The 19936-nt window shown below is 48.1% G+C and overlaps 1 protein-coding gene and 1 pseudogene across 7 annotated transcripts in view; both read right to left on the reverse strand.

Annotated features, from left to right (window-relative positions):
- RGS12 (regulator of G protein signaling 12) overlaps positions 1 to 19936 on the reverse strand; it is a 156388-nt gene that overhangs the window by 26501 nt on the left and 109951 nt on the right. The window lies entirely within an intron of this gene.
- Positions 9499 to 9799, reverse strand: LOC308497888 (non-histone chromosomal protein HMG-17-like; annotated as a pseudogene). Its single transcript has one exon. The product of its transcript is annotated as a non-histone chromosomal protein HMG-17-like (transcript).

Genomic DNA, 19936 nt, shown 5'->3' on the forward strand with positions numbered 1-19936 from the left:
CTGGACTCCAGCCACACCACAGCGGTGTGAGGCAGAGTATCTGCGTCCCTCGCCAGCACGCGTGGGACTGTCCCCTCTGCAGAGGACACTTCCCACCTCCCACCCCCCACGGCCTGCCCTCCTCCAAGCCCCTGCTCTGCAGGCCCACCACTCATCTCCACAGTGCCCAGTGCTTCCCCCAGCGTGGAGACAAAGGATGTGCTGTGTGTTTGTGGAATGAATGAACGAACGAACAAACGAATGAACAAACGAACGAACGAATGAACGAACACCGGCTGAATATAAATTTTAAGTGAAAGATGACCTGTATATTATTAACTAAACCCATTCTTATAACACTTGGCAAATACTAATTATTTTTAAGACTCACAAATCAATAACCGATACTTCAAAAGTCTGAGAAAGAAACTTAAAAATTACAAAGCAGGAAACTACTGCCCCGCAAGGTACATTATGCTCTGTGTGTCAGATGACTTCAGCATGTTTTGGGGTCCGCCCTTACTGATTCTTTGGTGCGTGTCAAGTTTGCATTGGAGTCTGAGGGGACTGACCTCCTGCCCAGAAAGGTGCATGCCTGGCTTGCGAAGCCCAGCTCGAGGGGCAGGGGGCAGCAGAGAGTGGACGCGGGGAGGGGCTCAGGCAATGAAGGCAAGAGCCATTCTGGCTGGAAACCCCACGTCCACTGAGGGTGCAGGCTCTGGGGTCCTGCTCTCCCCGTGACTGTACCTCCCTCCCCATAGTCTCCCTTTCTTTCCTTCCAGAAAGGCACCCCCACTCTGTTCTGTTTCTGGCGGAAACAACCCGAAAGCCATGCCGCCTCCCTGGGCCACAAAGCAAGCACCAGGAGAGCTTAGAGGGACAGCAGGATGCAGCGAGGTGGGGGCCAGGCCACATGCTACGGGCAGCTGCCGACTGCAGCCACTCCCTCAGCGACAGGTAGGTCTCTAGGGACACGCGCCTTCTTCAAAGGGGGACAGTCAGAGACAGTGCTGGCTGCTCAGAGGCGGCACACAGAGTTCCTTCCGTCATGGGACTCCCTCGGGGACTTCTGACGGCACACTCTTACAGAATGTGGAGAGTCACGTGGTGGGTGCAGAGGCCCCCGCAGCGAGGTTAAGGCAGAGCTGCTCCCATGGATTACAAAACCTTAGCAGCTTCCCTGTGTCCTCGACACACACGGACAGACCCTGGTCTTGGATATCCATTTTCAAATTCTGCATCTCATAATTCACACCGCCTCTGAGCTCGCTCTGGAATTGTTCTCAACACATGGAAAATGGTGCACACATGAAGCATTGACCTTGAACGCTGAATGAAATTCTTTCAAACGCCAAGATCCCCACCCAACTCCAAGGTCAGGAGAGGGTCGCCCCACCCGCCTAAACCGCTGCCTGATTCTGTGGGTGCCAGTGTGCGGGGACAGCTGGGCACCTGTACTCTAAGCACAGAAGAAAACACCCACAGGAGACACCCGCCCGGGCCGAGTCACAGTGTCACTTCAGGGAATGTTTCCTGCTTTTTGTTGTGGCTGTTTTCCTCTTTTAATTGACCAGTTTGAGTCAGGAGAATGCTTTCTTGGGGAGAAAGTTTTTAAAGTCTGTCTCAGATTTGCTGAAAATTGGAAAAGCCACCACCTTTATTTACACTAGTTGAACATGTTGGTTGTATATTGCAGATAATAATGCCTTAATATTAAATTCTTATAGGTAATTCTGTAACACAGGGCGTTAGTCCATTAACATCTCACCAGAATATTTCATCCAAACCATAATCCCAAGCACGTGAAATAGTTACATCACAACTCCAGGGCGGTCAGAGGGCCGCAGGCCGCACGCCAGCCTGGGAGCTGACCCAGCCCTCCGCAGACATACCTGGAGACCGCACAAGCCAGCCTGCCCCCGCCAACCGCGACAAGGCGCACAGACCACGCGGGACTTTACCTGGGTAGAGCTGATAAGAGCCACTGTGATGCCATTTAACCAAATACTTCCAACCATTCACCGCAAACCACCCCTCTGAATCCATACCAGGGTCAGCTGGCACAGCCCCCGGGGCCCCGGGCAAAGGCCCGGGCCACACACAGAGACATTGCTCCTTAGCTCGCTCCCCAAGGAGGCGAAGTAGTGCTCTCGCTCCAGCGACGGCAGTGGCACAGGCTGACAAAGGCGGCTCTCCCTGCTCGCTCAGCAGAGGAAACCAATAGTGCGCTTAACACAAAGCCCTGCAGAACACGCATGCATAATTGACCACGGGCCCTTGGCCTGCTGCTGCCAACGGGCCTTGAATTATTTAGGCCAGCAGAGCCCAGCTCCAGAAACCGGCAGGCAGGCCGTCCTTCCCGGGCATCAGTGCAGGAGACGAAGGGCGGGCAGGGCCGTCCCACAGGCCGCTCTATCTGGGGAATTGTTTTGTCCAACTAGCAACGGCAAAGGAAAAACATAAATACTTGCTGTTTTTTTATAATAACTATGAAGTTTTTAAACTCTTATTTCCCTATGTATCTTAAATCTAAATAAATTTTTTATCCCATAAACTTATCTTTTTAACGAGAAGCTGATCACCAAAAATTGCACGATATCCGCAATAGGTATTCGGTAATAAGCAACTGGAGCGAACGGGACCACTTTCACACTGTAACGAGCATTTTTAGGGGGGAGCGCAGACCGCACCTGACTGTGTCCCGGAAAGGTGCTGCTTATGGACTGGCGGTGACCCCTGCTATGACTTCTGGGACAGACACTGCCACACAAACTGCAACTTGGTGATAGTGCTATGAAAAAGGTGTTACCACAATCTCAACATTTTCCAAGAAGACCGTTCTGGAAAAGGGTTTGAAAAGGGAACTTCAATTGGTCCTACCTTCCTGTCCATGTCCTTTCTGACCTCAATTTCTGCAGTACAGGGAGAGCCCAGCACCACCCCTCAGGTAAGCAAAGTCACCGAGCGTGGGAGGAACGGAGGGACAGGCTCCACCCCTCTGGGCCAGGCCCGCCCTGCCGGGGCTGCTCAGGGCCCCCAGGGTTGTGGAGAGGACAGTCCAGTCCAGATGTGACCGTCACTAGAACCACACCTGGCAGGCCTGTGCTCAGAAAGCAGAGCTGTTAGCATAGCCGATGCCATGGGAACACTCCTTCACTTGCACTAAGATTGCCCCCCTTTTTTATATGTGTTATGTTTTTTATTAATAAGTCCATTTCCTAGAACTGCCCCTTTCTTATGTGCCATCTGTTTGGGGAGACTTTTTATTTTGATATAATTTCAAACTTGCAGAAAGGTCACAAGACTAGTGAAAGGAACATCCATGCCCCTTTACCCAGTCACCAAACACAGACATTCTCCCAACGTTTGCTACGTCCGCCTCTCTCTCCCCTCACTCCCTTCCTCCTATCCTTTCTTCTGCGACACACACACACACACACACACACACACTATCTGAGATGAAGCCAGAGGCAGCTTCCCTCTTCGCCCCTAAATACTTCAGTGTGCCTGTCCCAGTGACAAGGACACTCTCATAACCACAGCACAGCTGTCAAAATCGGGGAGTCACGCAGTCCATGCTCCAATGGCGGCACTAATGTCCTCTCTAGCTCTTTCCCGAGCCTGGGATCCACTTCAGGTCACCTAGTCCTTATGCCTCTTTAAAGATCCCAGCATTTCTTCCTTCTTGCCCTAAGCCCTGCAAATGTCCCTTTGTCCCCTAATGAGAAAACCAAGGCACAAGGACCCCACGGCCGTGCCAGCTGTCACATCACACCACCCAGAGCCAAAGCGACCGTCCTGGGGCCTGAGTGTCCACCTGGACCCCGACAAGGACAGATGCCACCGGCCTCAGGCCCCATTCTGCTTCACGCAGCACAGCCCCCGCAGGCCGGCCCAGCTCCTCTTGATGACAAATTATGGAGCCCTACTGATCATTAGGACCCCACAGTACCTCCTCAGAACGGAGTCTAGAAACTACTGATCTGATTCAATCAGCCTCTTTTACAGATGACGTTGTCAAGGTCTAAACACCTCCCATGAGCGACCTGAGATTAGCCAGTGACCGCGCTGAGCCGTCCTTCCGCGGCCCGGTGGAGTATCACACTGCTCCACGAGCTACACCAGTCTGGCCTCGCAGCCAGATTTCGTAGCCCTAGAGAGGAGGTAAAACGCCTCACGTCCCGCTGGAGGCCTGACGGACAGTGCACGTCCTGGACTTCCCAGGCCAGAGGAAATGTCGGCCCCAACGGGAGAAAGCTAAATGTGAGCCTTTCCTGAAGTGAGTACCAGGAAAGTGTGGCCAAGCAGAGCCAAACAAACTTTCTGTGTCTGAAATGACATGAGTGCTTTTGAAAAGTGAAATGCCAAGCAGATGGGGGTGAAATGCTGGGAGAGCTCACGAGGCCACATGAGTGGGCGTACAGTAACCAAAAAGGGTCAGTGTAGGAAGTGTGGAGAGGAGTGGAGATGTGTGAATTTTGTCACTTGTCACACTGAATTTTCAGGATTCTAGGCTCAGAGCTATCAACTCTGACCACAAGTGGCTGGGCAGCTAAAGGTGGCCTCTGACCATAGGGAGCCTCCAGAACTCACCAAATAGGGACACCGGACATTTTTCAAAGATTAGCCCTAATTAAATTCATATATTATGCAAATTTCAATAAAAAGAATTACATTATTCACTTACTAAGTAATTTCTTTATGGAATTAATGTATTTCATCTCAACAAATAAAATATGAATGGTTTGTGAAGACATTCTTTTGTTCTTGTGCCCAGGGCCACACATGAAATGCAGACTCTCCAGCTGTGGCCTGTCCCTGCCCAGAGGACACTGCCCGGTGCAGACGCCTCAGGCCCCAAATGCAGGCTCCACAAGTAAGACTCAAATGGGCGCTACACTCAGTCAAGGAAGGGCCCCACCGGGAACCAAGGCCCAGCTGTGAGCCCGGCTGTGAGCTGTGAGCTGTGAGCTGTGAGCGCTGACACGGGGCTGCGGGGCCAGTGCTCTGGCAAGGGGAGGTCAGGGTACAGTCATGAAGGGTGCATGGGAAAGTCACCCCCTTCATCAGAAACGGACTGGGAGGCCCCTCCTGAGAGCAGGAAGAAGCAATACAGTGACCAAGGAAAACACCTACTGCATGAGGTGTGATCAAACACTACTGTGAATGTTTAAATTTAAAAACATTTATCATTGCCATTAATCCCCCTCAAAATCCTCCCCCTGGCTTCGAACACACTCATCCCATTGTTCTTGCCACTCTCTGAAGCAGTTCTGGGAGTCCTCTTTCGTGGGTGTCTTGAGCTGCACTGTCGTGGCTGCCTCGATGTTCTGAATCATTCTGACTTTGGTTCCCAAGGGGAAGAGCCAGAAGTCCCGCGGTGCCGGGTCCGGTGAATAAGGTGGATGAGGACACACTGTAATGTTTTTATGTGACAGAAATTGCAGTACCAGAAGCAATGTGTGACATGGAGCCTATCCGCTGTGATCACAAAATATGGTGAGTGCTGCTGCTGAGTGCCATCCAACGGAAAGGCAGGGACCTTCAATATGGGAAGCAGCCGTGGAACCTTAGTAACAAAGTGTGTGACAAGTTTCAACTTGTTCAGTGCCGTCAGTCCGGTGTGAGCTACGGTTGAGAGAAGGTGTGTTTTAAAGTGTGCTGTAAATCATCCTCCATCATGACAACGCTCCATGTCACACATCGCTTCTGGTATATGGTAATTTCTGTCAAATAAAAACACTTCTGTGTGTCCTCCTCCACCTTATTCACCAGATCTGGCACCGTGTGACCTCTGGCTCTTCCCCAAAGTCAAAATGACTCAGGACATCGAGGCAGCCACGACAGTGCAGCTAAAGACACCCACGAATGAGAACTCCCAGAACTGCTTCAGAAAGTGGCAAGAACAATGGGATACGTGTGTTCAAAGCCAGGGGGAGGATTTTCAGGGGAGTTAATGGCAATGTGTCTTCTACTTTAATAAATGTTTTTAAACATTCCCCGTATTATTTGATCACACCTCGTACATGTCAGGTGTAGACTGTAAGTTTTTAGCTATGGCCACCATAAGCCTGGGTTTTCTGCAACAGTAACGATTTCACATAATTTTAAGGAAGATATGTTAGCTGTAAAAGTAAACACAATCTAATACTTGTACCTTTTACATGACGTCCAAATAAAACAATCAAATTTAAAACATCATTTGTCCAAAACTGGGTTTTAAAAACTAGCACCATGCTCACCATGCTGATTCCTGCTCCCTGGGGGCCCTTGGCAGCCTCCCTGGTGCAGGGAAGGCTGGCAGCTCATCTACTCCTCCTGCAGGAGCAGGCTTTGATGGGCAAGGCTCCCAGAGACATGCCCCTCACCCAGTGGGCGGGGCCTGTTACTATGGTCTGTACATTTCCAGTGGGTGGAGCTAAAGGCTGGAGTGTCCACCTTGCCTTGGGGATCTGTCAAGCCTGACTCTTCTATGGAATAAGCAGATGACCAGGGCTCCGCTACACAAAGAAGCCAACATTCCTGTTTTCTTCCTAAAACTGACTGGGGCCATCTAAGATGAGTAAGAGGTAAATGGGCCCTCCCCCCTCACTTTTTCAACAGATGTGTTGCAGGTCTACACTGTGGCAAACTCTGTCCTGGGCACCAGAGTCTCCAGGCCAGTGTGCCTGGAACAGGTGTGGTGGTTCACGGGGAGGGTCCAGAGTCACACTGCCGGGCAAATCCAAGCGCCACCCTTCCTAGCTGGGCAATGTCCTCACCCTTCAGTAACACTGCGGGAGGAGCTGTAATGATGTCACAGGGACACTGTGACACTCTGCTCCTTACCAAGTAACTCACAAGTCACTTCACCTTTCTCTAAAACTGTGGTAGGAACCGGATACTGGCGTCATAGGAATGCTGTGTGACAAACAGTGCCAGGCACATGGTAGGCGGCAATAATACTGAATGAATAATGGATCATGTCTCCCAAATACAAGTTAATGAGATGAAAGGCTGAAAGGCATATAACTTCAAATTATACATATTTTGCAGTTTTAATGCACAATTCATGAATATTTTCTTCTTTAAAATATTACACATAAATCTAAAATTTCTTATTGATCATTATCTGAAACCCTGGTCCTTTCTTCCTACCCCAGAGAAAACCCATCTTATTGTTTGCTGTTGATTCTTTCAAATATATATATATTTTTTAATGTGATTTTTTTTTTTATTGGGGAAGGGGAACAGGACTTCATTGGGGAACAGTGTGCACTTCCAGGCCTTCTTTTTCCAAATCAAGTTGTCGTCCTTTCAGTCTTAGTTGTGGAGGGCGCAGCTCAGCTCCAGGTCCAGTTGCCGTTGCTAGTTGCAGGGGGCACAGCCCCCTTGTGGGAGTCGAACTGACAACCCGGTGGCCAAGAGGACGTGCTCCAACCAACTGAGCCATCCAGAGCTTAGCGGCAGCTCAGCTCAAGGTGCCGTGTTCAATCTTAGTTGCAGGGGGTGCTGCCCACCATCCCTTGTGGGACTCGAGGAATTGAACTGACAACTTTGTGGTTGAGAGCCCACTGGCCCATGTGGGAATCGAACCAGCAGCCTTCGATTTAGGAGCATGGAGCTCTAACCCCCTGAGCCACTGGGTCGGCCCTCAAATATTTTTTAATGCTTTTACTAACATATATACCTATATCCCCATAGAAATAATGTGTATTGTTTAGGAAAGCTACCAATTTTTATCTTTCTGAACTCTATTAGTTCTAAAAGGACTGGCCATGTGATTGATACGCTTTGGGTTCTCTAGTTAGAGAACAATATCATTCAAGAATAAGGATTATTTGGTTTCTTCCTTTACAAGTTTTTTAATTTATTTCTTTTCCTTGCCTTATAGTGTTGGCCAGAATCTCCAATACAATGTTCGATAGTTGCTGAGATAGAGAACATCCTTGCCTTATTCCTGGCTCTACTGGGAATGCTCCTGAAGCTTAACTATTAAGTGTAACTTTTAAAAAACAGAGAGGGTATATAATTTTATCAGGTGCTCCTTTAGCCTCTATTGTGATAATCATATAGTTTTACTCCTTTAATCTACTAACATGACACAACCTGTGCATGTGCCTGTGATATTTCACTACCAACATGCAAGCTCCATGAAGTCAGGGACTTGGTTTTGTTCGCCAATGTCCAGGGTCCAGAACAGTTTTAGAAGTAGGAGCTCGAAAAATCATTGTTGAATGAATGAGTGGTGACTTAAATGGAAAATGCCCTAACGTTGAACTATTCTTGAATTCTTCCAGTAAACCTCACTTCATAAGGATGCAGCTTTGAAAACAACAACACTGCTGGATTCAATTTACTAACATTGTATCTAAGAAATTTCCATATTTGTTCATAAGTTAAATTAGCCAATAACTTAATTTTGTGCCATCCTTGTCCAGTTTTGGTATCAAGGGTAGGCTAGCCTTGCAAAACGAGTTGGGTAGCTTCCCATCTTCTACACCCTATGTGGAAGACCACTTTACGTTCCAGTGTTTGCTGCCCCTTGCTGTGGGAGGGTTACCCACGTTCTCGGCACTGATGTCAGACTTGGCCTTGCGGTGTGCTTTGGCCAGAGTGTGAGAGAGCACAACACGTGCCACTTCAGGGGGGAGCCACTGCCTGCTTCTTCCACAAGACCCAGTATCCCATGAGGAATTACTCCAACAGCCTGACTCCTGGAGTGAAAACTCTAAGTCAAATGGCAGTAGGCATGTAGTATAAGTAAGAAAGACATATTTGCTTTTGTAAAGCCACTAATTTTTGGAGTTATTTGTTATTGCAACATTACTTAACCTAAGCTGACTAATATACTCACCTATAAATTGGTTTTGGTACAGTGCCTTTTTGGGGGATAAATCTTTGACTTCTAAGTCATTTTTGCCTATGCTGATTTAGCTAACCAAAATTTCTTTTTCTTCTTAGGCCAACTTTGATCACTTATTTTCCTAAAAGTTGTCCAATTGATCTGGTAATCACGTGTATTAGTGTAAAGTTATTCATATAATTTTCTTACAACTTTACTTATTAAAGTTTCATTATTGATGTTTTCTTTGTGTCTTCCGTCTTTTTCTTGATCATACTTGCCAAAGACTAATCTTTTAGTTTTATTAATCAGCTATACATTTTGTTTTCTTTTCTATTTTGTTAGGTTATCCTTATTATTGGTTTAATCTTACTTTGCATTTATGTTGCTCTGTTTTTTTCCCTACCTCCTTGTGTTGAAAGCTTATTTCCCATATTTTCCCAACTTTTCTTTTTCATAATATATACATTTAATGCTACACATTTTTCTCTGAAAGCCACTTTGGCTATATCCCACTGGTATTAATCTGTAGCACTATAATTGTTAAACAGTTCTAAACTGTATTATAATTTCCATCTTAACTTTCTCCTTGATCCATGGATTATTTAAAAGTACAGGTTTTTTTTTAAAACAAAATTCTGCATTTTTATAAAACTTGATAAAAAATAGTATTTCAAACTGTACGGTCACCAGAAGTACACAGTTATCAAAAATGCACACACTTCACTTGGCATCTCCAGCACCTTCAGCTTTCTGTGCCTGGTCTGTTTTGGCATCTCCATTTTCTGCAGGGTTATTCCCATCCTTGCCAGCATCAGCTTTCCCCTTTTTCCCTTTGGGTACCTTCTCTCCCTTCTTTGCAGGGGCCTTTTTAGGCTTGGGCTCTGGCTTTGGAGGAGCAGGTTTAGCAGATAACCTTGCGGATCTTCAATGTGGTTCGTCCTTCACCTTGGCTTTATCTCCTTTAGCATCCCCTTCAGTCTTTCTCTTGGGCATGATGGTGACGGCGGCGGAACGTCGGCGCGCGAGCTTTAGTCGGTCCGGGGGTCGTTCTCACCTCTTCTTCACACTGCTCTAAAAGTACAGTTTTAAACTTTCAAATGTATGAACTATTTTTTGTTGTCTTTTTGCAATTGATTTCTATTTTATTACACTGTTGCTAGTCGATGTGATCTGTATGCTATAAATATTTTTTAAATTTGTAGCTACTGCATTTCTGGCACGGGATATAGTCAATTCTGGGGAATATTCCATGCATCTTTAGAAAAAAGTGTATTCTCTATTGGGTGTAAAGTTCTATATGTATCTGCTAGATTTAATGTTTCCGTTTATCATTCAAATACTCTGTAATCTTACTATTTTGCTTATCAGCTTGGTCTCTCAGTTTCTGAAAAAGGTATATTACAGTCTCCCCCTAAGAGTACTTGTCAACTTTATTGTAGTTCCATCTAATTTTGATTTATAAATGTGATGCTTATTTTTGGTGCACACTACTCTTTGTTGTTCTTACATTTTTCATTTTGAATTATTTTCTCTGATGTTAATATTGCCATACCAGTTTCTTTTTTCTTAGTATCTGCCTGTTATATCTTATTTTATTATTTTCAATTTTCCTGTGTTGTTCTGTTTTGAAACTGGATCTTTAACCATTTAAACGGACAATTTGTGTCCTCTGGTGCTCCTCCTCCTCCACTGTTCTGTCACCATCTTCGGATCTGTCCCAGCCTCTTTCTATCCCAGTCCCTCTAGGCAATTTTATCCACTTCCAGTGTTAATCACGTTAGAAAGCAATGGAAACAAGGCATCTAATAACGGCAGCTATCATTTTTATGGTGCTTCATTATGTGCCCAGTATTGCTCTAAGTGCATCACAGATATTAACGCATTTAGTTCTCACAACAACTCTATAGGATGCATCCTAGGACCCATTTCGCAGATGAGAAAACTGAGGCTTATAACTGGTAGCAGAGTTGGAATTAAACCTAGACAGTATGGCTCCAGAGTCCATGTTCTCACTTCTTACATATCCTGTTGCCTGTCATGTCTGTGTCCAGCGGTCTTCCAGTTTCCTACTTACCTCAGAGGTTTGAGACGCATCTTTTCTTTCTATTTCTTTTTCTTTTTTTAAAAAAGATTTTTACTGGGGAAGGGGAACAGGACTTTGTTGGGGAACAATGTGTACTGCCAGGACTTTTTTCCAAGTCAAGTTGTTGTCCCTTGAATCTTAGTTGTGGAGGGTGCTGTTCAGCTTCAAGTTGTTTTTTCAGTGCTAGTTGTGGAGGGCGCAGCTCAGCTCCAGGTCCAGTTGCTGTTGCTAGTTGCAGGAGGCACAGCCCACCATCCCTTGTGGGAGTCGAACCGGCAACCTTGTGGTTGAGAGGACGCGCTCCAACCAACTGAGCGGCAGCTCAGCTCAAGGTGCCGTGTTCAATCTTAGTTGCAGGGGGCGCTGCCCACCATCCCTTGCAGGACTCAAGGAATTGAACTGACAACCTTGTGGTTGAGAGCCCACTGGCCCATGTGGGAATCAAACCGGCAGCCTTCGGAGTTAGGAGCATGGAGCTCTAACCACCTGAGCCACCAGGCTGGCCCCGAGACTCACCTTTTCTGCATGATCTCTTATTCAAGTTCAAATTCAAATTCCACTGACAGGTTGATAAATCCCAAATTTATGCTCGTAGGCCCAACCACTTTTGTGCATTCTATAGTCATTTATCCAACTGTCGACATGACATCTCTACTTACGTAGAAACTGAATAAAGCATCTCAAACACCGCAGGTCCAAAGCAGAACTCTTATTATCGCCCCATTATCTGTTTCTCCCCCCCCTACTCCTGCCCATCCCTGCAAATGGCATGATCACCCCCCGACCCCCCAGGTCCCCACGTGAAAACCTAAGGTCAGCTTGGGCCCTCTCTCATCTGACTCTACGCTTTGCTCATGGACACACATTCTCCCTTAGGGCTCCCACTCTCGCTGGCTGCTCCTTCCCGCTTTTCCCCGTTCCTCCTGTCTCCCCAAACTTATAAGAGGGTTCAGCTCATCTCAGCTTTCAGGTCTCAGCTTTGCTCGGCCACGCTGCCTCTGACTGGATTAGGCCTGCTGCACACTCGCCCCACAACAGGCCCCAGAGCCCACTCGTAGGCCACCGTCCCCCAGAGGCACCCACGGCCTTCCCACCCGCTTCCCTCCGATGTGACAGGCCACCTCAGACGCCAGCCCTCGTCAGGTCTTGTATGTCACAGGTTTCTCTCACCCTCCTCTGAACAACAGAGTCTATCTGAAGGTGACACATGTGCCTGAAAAAAATCTCAACTAATGCTGGTTTTAGATACTTACAGAGGTCAATAACTAATGCTGGTTTTAGATGCTTACAAAGGTCAATATCTAAAAGAAATGGTTTTTCAAAAGGCACACAAGCCACGCCAGGTTTAGTGTTTGTCATTATGGAATGAGATTGAGATTTTTAGTGAGCCAGACAAGGCTCCGTCACCAAGGTCAGAAACGTAGGAGACGGTGTTAAAACCAGCTGACCGACTGCCAGCGGCTGGCTGCGGCTTGGGGGCCTCCTTCCCATGCAAGCACCACGCAGCTCGCACAGTGCTCTCAGCCGCCTCAGACAGCCGCCAAAAGACTCTGCAAAATGGCTGGGGCCTCACAACTGGCTCTAACATGTGTGAGGGCCGGGGACCGACGAAGCATCCTGAAGACACAGAGCTGAGAGTCGACAGAGCGGCAGGAATTACGACACGAAGCGCTGACCCAACGACACACAGAGACACCAGTGGAACAGAATACAGAGGCCAGCACAGACCCGTGAATATATGATTACCTGATAAACGTGCTGCTTCAGTTTCGTGGGGAAAGGACCGTCTTTTCAATAAGCGGAGCTGGGTCAATCAGACCTCGTGTGGGGAAAACGCATCTTGTCCCCTAAGTCACATCATATACAAAACAGCAGTTCCCGAAGACCAGAGATTTCAATGGGGAAGACAAAACAGTAATGGTTTTACCTTCATGGTCATGGGAAGGACAATGCCTGCTCCAGGAGGTCAAAATATGGCATTACAAGAAGGAAAGAGTGATAAATTGGATGATATTAAGAAGTTCTGGTCATCAAAAGACACCACTAAGAATGAACAGGTAAGCTGCAGGGGCCGCACCTGCTTACACAAATGCAACATAAGAATCATTTCTGGAAGACATTTTTAAAAATTTCTACAAATCAATAAGGAAAGGCAGATAATCTGAGAGAAAAACGAGCAAAAACCTTGCAAGGAACTTCACAAAAGCAGGTATTTGAATGGCTGAAAACATGAAAAAGGGCTCAGTTCACTGGTCGTCAGGGATGTGCGAGCTAAAACCCCAGCCAGCGCCCCGACACCTCCTCACTGGCTAAAAGGAAAACGCAGTATCAAGTGCTGAGAAGACATGCAGCGCCCAAATTTGCAGACGCCACTGTGGGTGCATATGTTGGAAAACTGTTCTGGAAAACTGGCAGTATTCACTGTGTGAGGGATATAAATGATAAATGTCTAATTATTACATTGTTTTGTACACCTGAAACTAATAAAAAAATGTTTAAAAAAAAGAAAACGGGCAGTATTTACTAAAGGCTGACACGCACAAACACACGACCAGCCTATCACCACAGAAATGTATGCAGGTGCCACAGCCCCGTGACAGCGGCACCGTATGTCACTGCCAAGTCAAAACCAACTTAATGTCCAAATGGCGGAAGGGATGAGTAAACAGTGACGTATTTAATGATGAGGTAGCACGCGGCAGTGACAGGGCACAGTGACTGGTGCATGACGGGGGCAAGCGCACAGACCCAGGGTTAGATGGGGCAAGCGGACACTGAACAGCAGGCATTGCATGAATCCTTTTCTTTTTTTAAGTTCAAAAACAGATAAGACTTACAGATGGTGTCAGCAGTCAGGCTGGGGTCAGCTCTGTGGGGCAGGAGCTGACGGGTGGGGATGGGGGCACATCTGGTAACACAGGTGTGTTCACTTTGTGAAAGCCCCTCAAGCCATTCATTGCTGATGTGTAAGTTGTTCAATAAAAAGTTTTCATTACTTGAAGACAGCTGTAACAAAAACACATCTAAAGTGCTTGAATAAAGCAGTATCAGGAAATGTGAGAATGGAAGCCTTTCTAAATTAATATCATTTGATGTAAAATGTAACTTTGTATAATGAAATAAATAAGTATTCTGCGTAGACATTTGTTACTACATTTCTTTCTGGATTTGTTATCTACATTTTACATATTCAAACTGGCCAAGACTGAGTTCTGGGACTTGGCATTAGAAAATAGTGGGGCCTGTCCTCAGTGAGGGATGCCCTGTGTTGGTCCGGTGTATGTTCCAAGCTCACCCACGTATCAGGTGGGACGGGGACACGTGCGTCTGTGCTGTCACATGTGCCCTGTGGGAGAGTGAAGATGACGTGCCCATCAGTGGGAGGACGGAGACCAACTGGGCCCAGCCGGCAGGACGGGCGAGGGCGCGATGGCACATGGCACAGCTCCCTGCCTGTCCCTCCGGCCACCAGCAGGACACAGGCAGGGAACAGGGCCAAAGCCCACCGGGGGCCGCTTTCCTCCCTAGATTCCAGCCCCTTCTCCACAGTGAGTTCTTAAAGACAGATCACCGCCGGCGGCAGGATTGAAGCTTGATTAAGGTGAACTCACTCAAAGGGCCGCCTTTGAAGCTGGGGAAACAGCCGCTCAGGCCAGAGCTGTCCGATGTGGCCATCACTGAGACACTCACATGGAAGCTTTTCAGCTCCACAGGACCAGACGAGGGTGGTCTCAGATTTGCTTGCAGGGGCAGGAACAGGCTGAGCATGGACCAGCCTGAGCCTGAGCTGCGCAGAAGCAGGGGGGCCCTGGGCTACAGGCTCCTGGCCCTCAGGACCCCTGGGCCGCAGGAGCCACACACAGACATCTCCGTGAGCAAACTGCAGTGATAACACCAGCAGCCCGCGGTGCACAAGTCGGTGGGCCGCTGCCAGACACATCAGGCTCCCCGCCCCCCTGACCAACGTCAAGGCCATCTACCTGCAGACGGGAGCACCTGGTGGTAGTGAGGGCTGGATGAATGAAAGCGTGTGAAGCAGCTGAGAACCTAGGACAGCGCTGCCCACGCCGCGCTCCAGAGGTCCCATGGCCGCCACCAGCCTCTCCTATCCCGAGGGAATTCACTGAACGACATGCCCCCCGCTGCTGGTGTTTCTCTGTGTGGTGCTGGACAAGCCAGGTCCTCCAAATTCCCTCCAATCAGAGGAAGGGCACGTCCCCGGGCCCACAGAGTTCCCTGCACTGGTTCCCGGACAGAACTGGGTGTGTTTCAGGGACCAGCGCTGGGGAGCCGGGGTGTCTGCCAACCAGGAGGCAGAGCTCAACTCCAGCACAGACGCCGGCTACCGGTGACTTTTCCACCTGGATGCTGAAGTCTAGCAGCATGCTAAGAATGGGAGGCCATCAGAGCTCATGGGGTGGTTCCGGAATAAGGTGCTGGCTCATTCACTGGCTGTTTCCACGTGCCCACCTGCACCGGGTACTGGCTACACCAGAGACAGGGTGGTGGGGAGAACCCATGCTTCCTGGGGTGTGAGGGCAGTTTGTACCCTACAGGTAATGGGAAATCACTGAAGGTCTTTGTGCAAGGAAGTGTCACAACCTGCGTTTTGTTCTGAATTTCACACATCATAGCCTACAATTAAAGAGAAAAATATGCATTACAAGAATTCTGTATCTGTCCAGATGGGGTACCTGGGAACAGACATCTCCTGCCACATATTAGTAGAAAACTAGGTGAAATGTATGCACAACAGCTCTTAACAGTTGGGCCACAATCACCACAAGACTGATTCCAGATGGACAAGAAATCCACACGGAGTATCCTACAATTGCCCAGCTACCTGCCAGGGGGCACTTTACAAACTTCAGCCCAAGGAAGGGGAACCCAGGTAGGTTATGGCTGTTTCACTGAGTGGAGAGACAGAGATTAGAATTAGGGAGGGCGAGGGTGTCTGGGATTTGCGGTGCCAGAGGAAACGAGCCAGCAGAGAAGGAGCTCCAGACGTGTCACAAGAGACCCCTTGAGTCCGTTGCTGAATTCTGAGTTGTGTGTGCACAGGCGGAACCCCATGGGTCAGAGAACTGCTGGGAGCTGCAGGCTGAGCTGCTCCCAGAACTTGCCCAGGATTGCAGGTTTCTGAGTCCCCCCGTCAGTTCTTGCTAAACACTAACCTTCAAAGGAGCTCCAGCATGTGTTCGGCTTCCGTGGGGGCACCAAACCAGCCTACAGTAAAAGCCACTTTAGACTCGCCCTAAAAAGCCTAAACACAAGCCTCAGACAGACCGAGCCCATCCACAGGGCTTAACTGCCTATTCACACAAACCTCTACACCCTTCCAAGGAAGACCGCAACATGCAGCACCCAGGAGGAAACTCACAGGGCGTGTGAAGATACAGAAAACTGTGACCCATAACCAGGAGAAAACTCAGTCACCAGAAAGGACCCAGGAATGACAGTGACAATGTGTCAGCAGACAAGGAACCTGAGGACACTTAGAGGTGCTGGAAACATGCCTGAGGGTTCAAAGGCAGGCATGGTCGCAGCGAGGACAGCGAAACACTATCAAAGCCAAAAGGGGCTGCCCGAGATAAAAGACAGGAGCTCCAAAACGCAGAGTTCACAGGATGGGGTGAAGAGCGTACCCGACATGCAGAAGAATCCATCAGTGAACTGGAAAAAAGCACACAGCGACGATGAAACACAAAGCTTCTTGAGGAAAACAAGACTGAAAGTGAGCAAGCCTCAGTGGCCTCCAGGACAAACGCGATGGGTCTAATATATTGGTAATTAAAGTTCCCAAAGTGGAAGCGGGCGAAAAATATCTGACCCTCGACAGACCCCAAACAGCATCTAGGCAGACAAAGCCAAGCCAGGACTCCTCATAACTGAACTGCTGGCAGCCAGCAGGAGGGAGGCGCACACTTGTCTCCCCAGTTTATGCAGGTTGGTGGTGGGGCCCAGTATCCACCATCTGCAGCACAGCTACTCAGCTAAAGCCCCTGAGGAAAGCCACTGACACCCCCAACCCCAGGTCTACTTCTAGACCTTCCCCTAAATTATTTTGGCTAATCTCATTTGCAACACTCTCTTAGCAAGTTTACACATACTCTCCTGAGAGTGGATCTATTAAAATTTCCAGACCATTTTGAAAGTCCTCAGGTAAAAATCTTCAAACATATAGAACAATATTATTTTAGTAAATTATTAGAGTAGAACACAGAAAAGCGCACAGATCATAAGTGCAAAGCTCGCTGGATTTTCACAAGTGAACACACTCGTGGAACCAGGTCCCAGATCCCGAGCCAGGTGTGAGGGCCCCTGGGGCTGCTGTAGGGGCACTGCGCCCGAGGGAACACGGGGCTCGCTACGCCCACCCGCCCACCCGCCCGGGGTGCACTACAACAGTCCTGACAGCTTCCCACACTCCAGTTTCCTGAGCGAGGCTTTGCCCTAGAATGAGACTGAGCAGCTCCTTTGCAGTGGGAAGGATACACACCCACTTCAGGTCGCGCCTCTGGAAGAGAATGAGAAACGGACACAGGAGGAGAGGACACCAAGGAGACCTCCACTGTGATTTTAATGCTTTAGAAAAAATATGCCCAAATGTTAACATGTGTTACTTCTGGGAGGTAGGTATGTGGTCACTGATCTTACTACTTTTGAACGTCTGTTTGCCTGGAAAAAATTCCACAATATAAATAATTACTAATAAAAACTCTCTCCAAATATCTTGTAGAACTGGAAAGAAATCAGTACACTGCAAGGCATCTTGGCAGAAATCAAGTCTCCACGCTTCCACAAACGAAAATCTCCAATCTGACTAGTGTTTACAAATACTTAGTACTTTGTACCCTCTAAATACACTATGTTATTCTGGGTATAATTTTTAAGTTCAAAAGCAAACCATAAAAAAATGTGATACATTAAACCAAAATAAAGAGTCCTGGTTAAAGCAACCCCTCTCGCATAGCCAATTACAAATTAACATTCCATCTCTACGATTTAGCAAACATTTTTGAGGAATGTGTAATTAGGCTGCTGTTTTTCTGATGAGGAACATACGAATTTCCAGAATTCTCTACACATACCCATGGCCCTGCCCTGAAACCTTTACATTTCTCTTCCTCTTTCATAATTGTATAGAAAGCAGACTCATCTCAACACTCTCACAGTGTAAGACCCTGTACTTAAAGGATGGATGCAGTTCAGCTCCCCCAATGGACGGAAGAGTGGCGGCACCCTGGGTTCAGGCCGCCGTGGGACAGGCCAGCACGCGGCTGTCCCACACAGCGAGCCTGCCAGGTAGATGGGACACCGACGGGAGAGAACACCAGGCCCTCAGAGGTCGGAGGTCGGCCTGTGAGCTGCGTGGCTGTGGGCAGAAGCCACACCCTCCCTTCACGGGCCGTGTGGTGTGAGCCCAGGAAAGCTGGTCACAGCAGCCTGGCGTGTGTGGAGCTGCACAGAAGGAAGGAGCCAGGGGCTGCCGTGGAACACCCGACTGGAGCACAGGCAGTGGTCCTGTGGGTGGCATCTACTCTGGCAGGCAGGATGACACTAGAGGAGAGGCCCTCCAAACCCCAAACACGTGAGGTCGTGTGCCACTTCCAGAAAGCACCGTTTCCTAGGAATGTGACGCACATGGAGAAGAGCGCCTGAAGGCAGACCCAGACAGAGCTGGGGGTTGGACTGAGGAGGGAGGAAGGAGAGACCCCAGGACTGGAGGGGGGAGTGGGGACCCTGCACTGGATCTGACTGAGACCGAGTCCACCATTGCTCACCAGGTGCGTGGCCCGGGGATGAGGAGAGGGGGGAACCCAGAAAGACCCGGCCCAGCAGCCAAGCCCAGTGAGCGATACTCAGGTGGCCAGGTGTGCTCAAACTGTGCGAGCGGAGCCGGCTAAGCCCTGGAGACAGCGGAGCAGGTCCTGGACCGAAAGGAGCAGGGCAAGGAGGTCTGGAAAGCGACAGGCTATGACGACCTCCTTTCCTCTTTCATTTCCTACTGAAAGTTCTAACTTAAAAACAAAACAAACCTGCACGCGACAGCTCCCAGGCAAGTACAGGCACTGGACAAGGCCCACAGACACTCCTTTTCCCCACACCCACTACAGGTGGGGGCAACGGGGAATGGAAAATCAGCGACAAACCCAACAAAAGCAACCAAAGAAGTGGGCACAGTGGGCACAGTCTCATGCCATAGCTTCAGACACGAATAAGAAATACAGGGGACGGGTGAAGCCAAGGAAAAATGTTTGAAAAAGGTGTTGACAGGTTTTTATGTCTGACCCACTCCCAAGTCCCCAGCAGTTGTCCTGGGACAGGAAGCTGAGTCAACAAAATCCCGAACATTCTTAATAAATAAGGCAGTGGTGTGTGTTGGTTTAATATGATCTCAGATCCACTTGTTTATGACTTAGGGGAAGTTATTTTAATCCATTTGTTTATGACAAAAACAAATATAACTTATTTTTAAAAGTGAAGATGTTTTGATGTAAGAATGAAGTAAATTAAGAATGAAGTGGATTACGTCAGGATGTCATCCTCTCCTCTAGGGTTTCTGGGCGGGGATTCTTTCCCACCCAATCTCGGGAATTTTTTTTGTTTTCCCGTTCCCAAATCCCGAAAAAAGTTGGTCAGGAAATCGGGAAAATCGGCTCCTTGAACCCAGTAATACCCACAATGGGAAATAAACGTACTCCTCACAATGTATCTCTTAAACATTTTTCCTATTTACCGCTATCTAAAGTTACATTGTGTTACAATGTTGCACGCCACCAGACATCCATGCCAGACACCAGAATCAGCTATCACATGACCAACTAATTTTACTCTTGTAAATCGAGCACATTTGATCATGGGGAACAGAAAACAGTTTGTATTTACACATTAATATTTATTTTCACAACCCAGGATTTGACTACAAAGTCATCTTCAGGTGAACTAACTAAGGAAATCTAAGGTAGTTTACCTTAATATGACCTTGTAGTCAAATCCTGGGTTGTGAAAATAAATATTTCTCTGTGTAAATACAAACTGTTTTC

Source organism: Rhinolophus hipposideros (assembly GCF_964194185.1).
Source record: "Rhinolophus hipposideros genome assembly, chromosome: 1".
In the NCBI taxonomy this organism is placed as follows: domain Eukaryota; kingdom Metazoa; phylum Chordata; class Mammalia; order Chiroptera; family Rhinolophidae; genus Rhinolophus; species Rhinolophus hipposideros.